Below are 6020 nucleotides of genomic sequence, written 5' to 3' on the forward strand. Positions count from 1 at the left end.
CACCCTTGTGAAATGTTTTTAAATCAGAGGGAAATACACTTAAACCAAGGATTGATGTGAAAATATGCCAGAGTAGTTGTGGTCTTTCCTTCTTAGCCACTCTCTTCCACTCATTTATTGACGGGATGCTAGATGGGACCCTCTTACCCCAGCCAGCAGTACAAGGTGTCAGCAAAAGTGTTCAGCACAATTCTTAGGGAACGTAATTTGTAGTATTCATGAAGAGCCAAAAAAGTCATAACCTTTGATTCAAACCCACTTCTGGAAGTCTTGTCATGTAAAATGGTCTAAAATATGGCAAGAGATGTGTTTGTTCTGCCCAACATGCTTAGGAATATGCATCTAGAAGTAGTCTGGCCAAACTGGAGGCTGGCAGGAGAAGTCTGGAGGTAGATTTGCTAGTTTATACTCAGCTATGCCTTGGGTATTTTGTCTCCTTTTCTGCTTTGTCATTCTTAGTGTGTTGAAGCCAGGTTCTGGATTCAACTGCCAATTCTTTGACACAGCTGCATTGCTGCTGGCAAGTTACTCCACACAACGTCCTCATCTATAAAACTGGAGATAATGATAATAACCTTTGCCTTCCTAGACATTTCTTGTGTGTTTAAGGCAACAGGAAGGCCCCTTGCCACATCAATAAAGCAAAAGCTTTCACAGTATCCCTGCAACAGCCTTCCCTTGGTTCTCATTAACCAGAACGGGGTTACATGGCTACCTTACTTACTAAGAAGGGAAGTCAGGAAACCAGGAACAGGATTATTGGCCTCTCAGCTTAGGTGCACTGTAACCATCCCAACAGAACCAGGCTTCTGCTAGCAAGAAAATAAGGGAAATGGATTTTGGATAGGCAACTAGAAACGTCTGCCACAAGCTATTTGTAGGGAAATAGTCATTGCGACATATAGTGGTAAAAATGGGTGCAAGAAAATATCTAAAATATGGGAATAGTTGAGCAACTTGAGATATAATTACTAGATGGAATATTCAAACTGTTGTAAACAAGCACATTGATAAAAGGACATCTTAAAGATAAGGTTAATAGTGTGGAAGATATGCTATTTTCAAAATCAAAGTACAAAATGATTTTAAGACGTGTTTCTCACATTTTTAGTTGATGAAATTGGGATGTATCTCAATTTTGCAACCAAATAATAGTCTTGACATAGTTGTCATTGCCTGTACATTCATGAACTTCATCTCAAAATCTTAAGTTGACATCTGTTACAAGTTGAATACACCCCTGTTATCAGAACCCAGACCAAGAAACAGAACATTACCAACACCTTTTAAGCCCCCTTTTTGAGTGGAGAACTCAAGAAATGCTGCATCATCAAGGTTCTTTAAATGGCACACAGAGTGGTGTGTGGAAAAACATGGGTATCTGATACCAAGTCAAACAGGATGATTCAGAAGAGTCTAATTTTGAATGCAAAAATGTAATTTTTAATTCGAAAAATCTTATGTTATCCTTTAACCAATTTGTTTCACTTTTTAAATGTACGAGTGTGTGAATTTTTAAATATCTGTGATAATAGACTAAGAGCTCTCAATGCATGTGTTTTTCAATTCTAGTAAGAAGGCATTGTGTTGTAGTTTAAATGGCAGTTGAGTTTTTCTTTGAGATAATATAAAATAACGGTGCTTCTTAAACTTACAGTTTTATAAATATAGTAGGTATATGAAAATAGTTGTTTGGTTTGTGTGGCAGAAATAAAGTAGATTGGGTTTTCTTTTTCTGTATATATTAAGCATGTATTAGGGTACTCCAGAGAAACAACCAATAGGAGTGAGATTGATGATAGATAGGTAGGTAGATAGATGATAGATATAGATAGATGATATAAGATAGAAAGAGAAAGAAAAGAGGAGAGAGAGTGAGAGAGAAGGAGAGGAGAGTGGAGGGGAGAGGAGAGTGGAGGGGAGAGGAGAGGGGAGAGGAGGGGAGGGGAGGGGAGGGGAGGGTAGAGGAGAAGAAGAAAGGAAGAAAGAGAAAGAAAAGGGAGGGAGGGAAGGAGGAAGGAAAGAGAAAGAAAAGAAAAAAAAAAGGAATTGGTCCACGAGATTATGGAGGCTGAGGAGTCCCGTGATATGCTGTCACAGCTGGAGAATCAGGAAGGACGGTTGTGTAATTCCGTCTGAGTCTGAAGGCCTGAGAACCAGGACTGGCAGCATTCCAGCTCAAGGGAAAGAGCAAATTTGCCCTTTGTCCTCCTTTTTATTCTATTGAGGCCCTCAAGAGATTGGATGAGTCCACCCACACGAGTGAGCGTGATCTTCCTTAGTCAGTCTACTGATTGAAATCCTGTCTCTTCTGGAAAGACCCTCAGACACACTCAGAAATAATAATGTCTGTTTAGCCATCTGTGTATCCCGTAGCCCAGTTATGTTGACACATAAAATTAACCATCGCAGAACATTTTATAATGTAATAAAATGTTTATGCTAAATGTTTTTAAAAAATAAATCATTACTTCTAGTTCTATTCTTGGCAAGATCCAGTTTGGGAGTAGTTGCTATTCCTTATATCTTAAGTTAACATCAGATCCAGGAGTGCTTTAAAAGGGAACTTGACTAAGTGGAAAGGTAAATTATGGACAAAATGGGAACCTAATTTTAGAAAATGTTACAAAAAGAAGTTTTAAAGAATTACATGGAAACTAAAAATTATGATATTTTACAACTTCTTGTTTTAAGTATACTTGAATCTTCTTTTAAAAAGTTTTATAAACATTACCATTTTGATTATATTTTTGAACATAAAAAACTAGAAAATAATGAAACAGCTATATCAGATATATTCAATATTAATTTTTACCATACATTTTTATGTTAAAGAAATAGAACATTGACAGTATAACTAAAGTCTCACTCAGCCATTTTTCTTCCCTTCTCAAGGATAACCACTGTCTTAAAGTTGATGCCTATCATTCCATGAGTTATTTTTTCTTTAACTACATTTATACATGTGTGTATGTATATATATGTAGTAGACAGTATCATTTAGTATCTTTTAAAATTAATATAAATTGTATGACTGTAACAACATTAGATTCTTGATAAATAAAGTTTCATTTTAACTTGTATAGTTTTCCATCCTTTATTCATAAATCCACAATTTGTCATTCTCTACTGAAGAGCAGTTACAGTGTATCCACTTTTTTACTATTTAAAAAGCTTTCCTCAATAAATGTCTTTGTACGTCTTCTTGGACATAACAGTTTTTTCTTTATCCAAAATTTACAAAGAAATCTAGAAATGGAATTCCTGGGTCGTAGGGTCCATGATTCTTCAACTTTACTGGGTAATGCTTGTCAGCGCCAAGCTGATTGAGAAGGGAAAGTTTAGGTGGTGAGACACCCAGTCGAAAGAATGCACGAGGTGTTGACATGAGAATGAAATTGCAGGCACCAACTTTATTGCGGGGAGCACACCTCTGCTAGTTCATCTTCACCTCCCAGAGGACCACTTGGGCTATTTTTATATGTCAGAACAATAGTGGCATTCGGCTACACATGCTTGATACAAGCTGAGTAATGTTTACATGTTAAAAGCAGACGCACTACTATACTAATATAACATTCTAAGTCAGGATCATATTCCTAGCTAGGAGCCTGGATCACAGCCAGACCTTGGCCTAGTCAAACCTTGGGCCAGCCAGGCCTGGAGCCCACAATGCTAAATTGCACATTTTTATCAACAATTCATGAGTTCCTATTTTAGCATACCCATGTCAATACTTGGTGTCATTAAACTTTAAAACTTTAGACATAATCTATTGTTAATAATATGGTATCATTTTAATATGCATTTTAGTAATTATGCGGTTGAGATTGCTTCACATGCAGTTTTGCCATTTGATTTCCCTCTTGTTTTCTTACTGATTTTTAGGGGGTCTTTACATATTCCAGATACCAATTCTTTGTTACTTACTTATGTTTCAAGTATCTCCACAGATAGGCAATGCCACCTGTGTGATAAACTAAGTTTTCATGTATACTTTGGATCTGAGAACTTTTACAACCAGTCCTAGATTCTTTTTCTTTTTTAAATAGACTTTTTAAAGAGCAGTTGCAGGTTCACAGCGAAATTGAGCAGAATGTAGATAGAGTTCCCAGATGCAAGAGTATACTCCAGGCTCCCCATCTCCTTTCTCTAAGATTCTCCCGTTATCAGTATCTCCTACCAGAGTGGTACATTTGTTACAAGTGATAATCCTACACTAACATCATTATCACCAAAAGTCCATAGTTTAAAGTTCGCTCTTGGTTTCGTAATGACATGTATCTACCATTACATAATCGTACAGGATAGTTTCGCTGCCCTAAACATCCTCTCTGCTCTGTCTGTTCACCCCTCTCTTAACACTGACAACCACTGATCTTTTTACTTTTAAAAAGTTTTGCCTTTTATGGAATGTCAGAGTTGGAATTCTAATAGTATGTAGACTTTTCAGATTGGCTTCTTTCACTTAGTAATATGCATTTAAGTTTCCTTTGTGTGTTTTCATATTGGGATCACTCATTTCTTTTCAGTGCTGAATAATATTCCATTGTCAGAATAAAATCACTTAAAACATTTCTCAATACGTATTTCCAACGTTCAGTGGGGCATGACTATTAGCAAGAAGCCTCAGTTCCTCTATAGCTCTTGGTAGAAGGTCTCAGTTCCTCAAGTTAGGGACTTTTTCATAGGCCTTCTTTGGTGACTTCAGAACATGACAGCTGGCTTCCTTCAGAAGGAGCAATCCAAAAGAGAGTACAAGAAGGAGGCCACAATGTCTTTTGTGACATAGTCTTGGAAGTCAGACATCATCACTTCAGCTATATTCTATTCATTAGAAGCAAGTCACTAAGTATAGCCCACAGCCTAGAGGAGGGAATTGGGCTCCACCATTGGAAGGGAGGAGTATTGAAAAATATGTGATTATATTTTTAAACTACCACACTGTTTTTAAACTGAACAAAATGAGATGTCAGACATAAAAAAAGTTATATTCCATGTTTCTGATAGAATCATCGACCTTCTTGCAGTCCTCATAAAAGTATTCTTTAAATCGTAGGCTCTAGTCCATACGTACGCCTTGAAATCAATGTATAGCATCTCCGAAATATGCACGGCATAAAAGCAGCAGGAAGGAAAGGGCTTAGAGTTTCACGACTTTAGATCTTCCCTTTAATCTTTGTTTTAAGTTGTCCAACGACTTATTATAACATTTTAATAGTAGAGGAATAGATTATATAAAATTATATTTAGCTCCGCCTAATTGTGAATAATACCTATTTTACCACACTGTCGATTTATTCATTCAATACATTTTATCGTAGTGATTTTAAAAATCTTGTTTTGTGGGTTTTTAAAATATCTTTTTAACATCAGTCTTGAAGTGACTGGGAGTCACTATTTTTGAATGCAAGCACACCTCTTTGAACTCAGCTAATCTGTTTGCTCTCTTGGTGATTCTCTCAATGCATCTATGACCTAAGCAGGCAACTGCTGTTACTCAGGCTTTGCAAATGAAAAAATTAAGACCTGGGTCTTAGATTTTATGCAAAGACCAGGAAGAAGTGGGAACAGAGGTTTGAAATTTTACCCCAGTGATATGCAGGCCATAAAAATGAGGAAAAAATCATAGATAATTATGGTGTATTCTTTTGACGGGGGGGGGGGGGGCGGGGAAGGAGAGGACTTAAAAAAAAAAACCTCAATTTTCTCTACTTTTCCTCTATTTTAATCACAGACGACTGTATAACCATTAAGGACATTCCAGCCTTACTATGTCAGGTGATTTTCCTAAGACTTAACAGTTTTTTTTTTGTCTCCCAGATACTGGAAACTCAGAGAGAAGGTGAGGACCTTTCAGGTTAATCGTGAAGGCGGAGTTTGGATTCTGACAGCCTGGCTGGAGGCCAGAGCACAGTCTCACCAGCTGCGTGACCTTGGGCAAATTACTTAACCTTTACAAGCCTCAAATTCCTCATCAGAAAAACGGAGATGGAATAGTAGAACCTATCTTTGAGCTT

Source organism: Rousettus aegyptiacus, unplaced genomic scaffold (genome assembly GCF_014176215.1).
Source record: "Rousettus aegyptiacus isolate mRouAeg1 unplaced genomic scaffold, mRouAeg1.p scaffold_m13_p_10, whole genome shotgun sequence".
Taxonomy (NCBI): domain Eukaryota; kingdom Metazoa; phylum Chordata; class Mammalia; order Chiroptera; family Pteropodidae; genus Rousettus; species Rousettus aegyptiacus.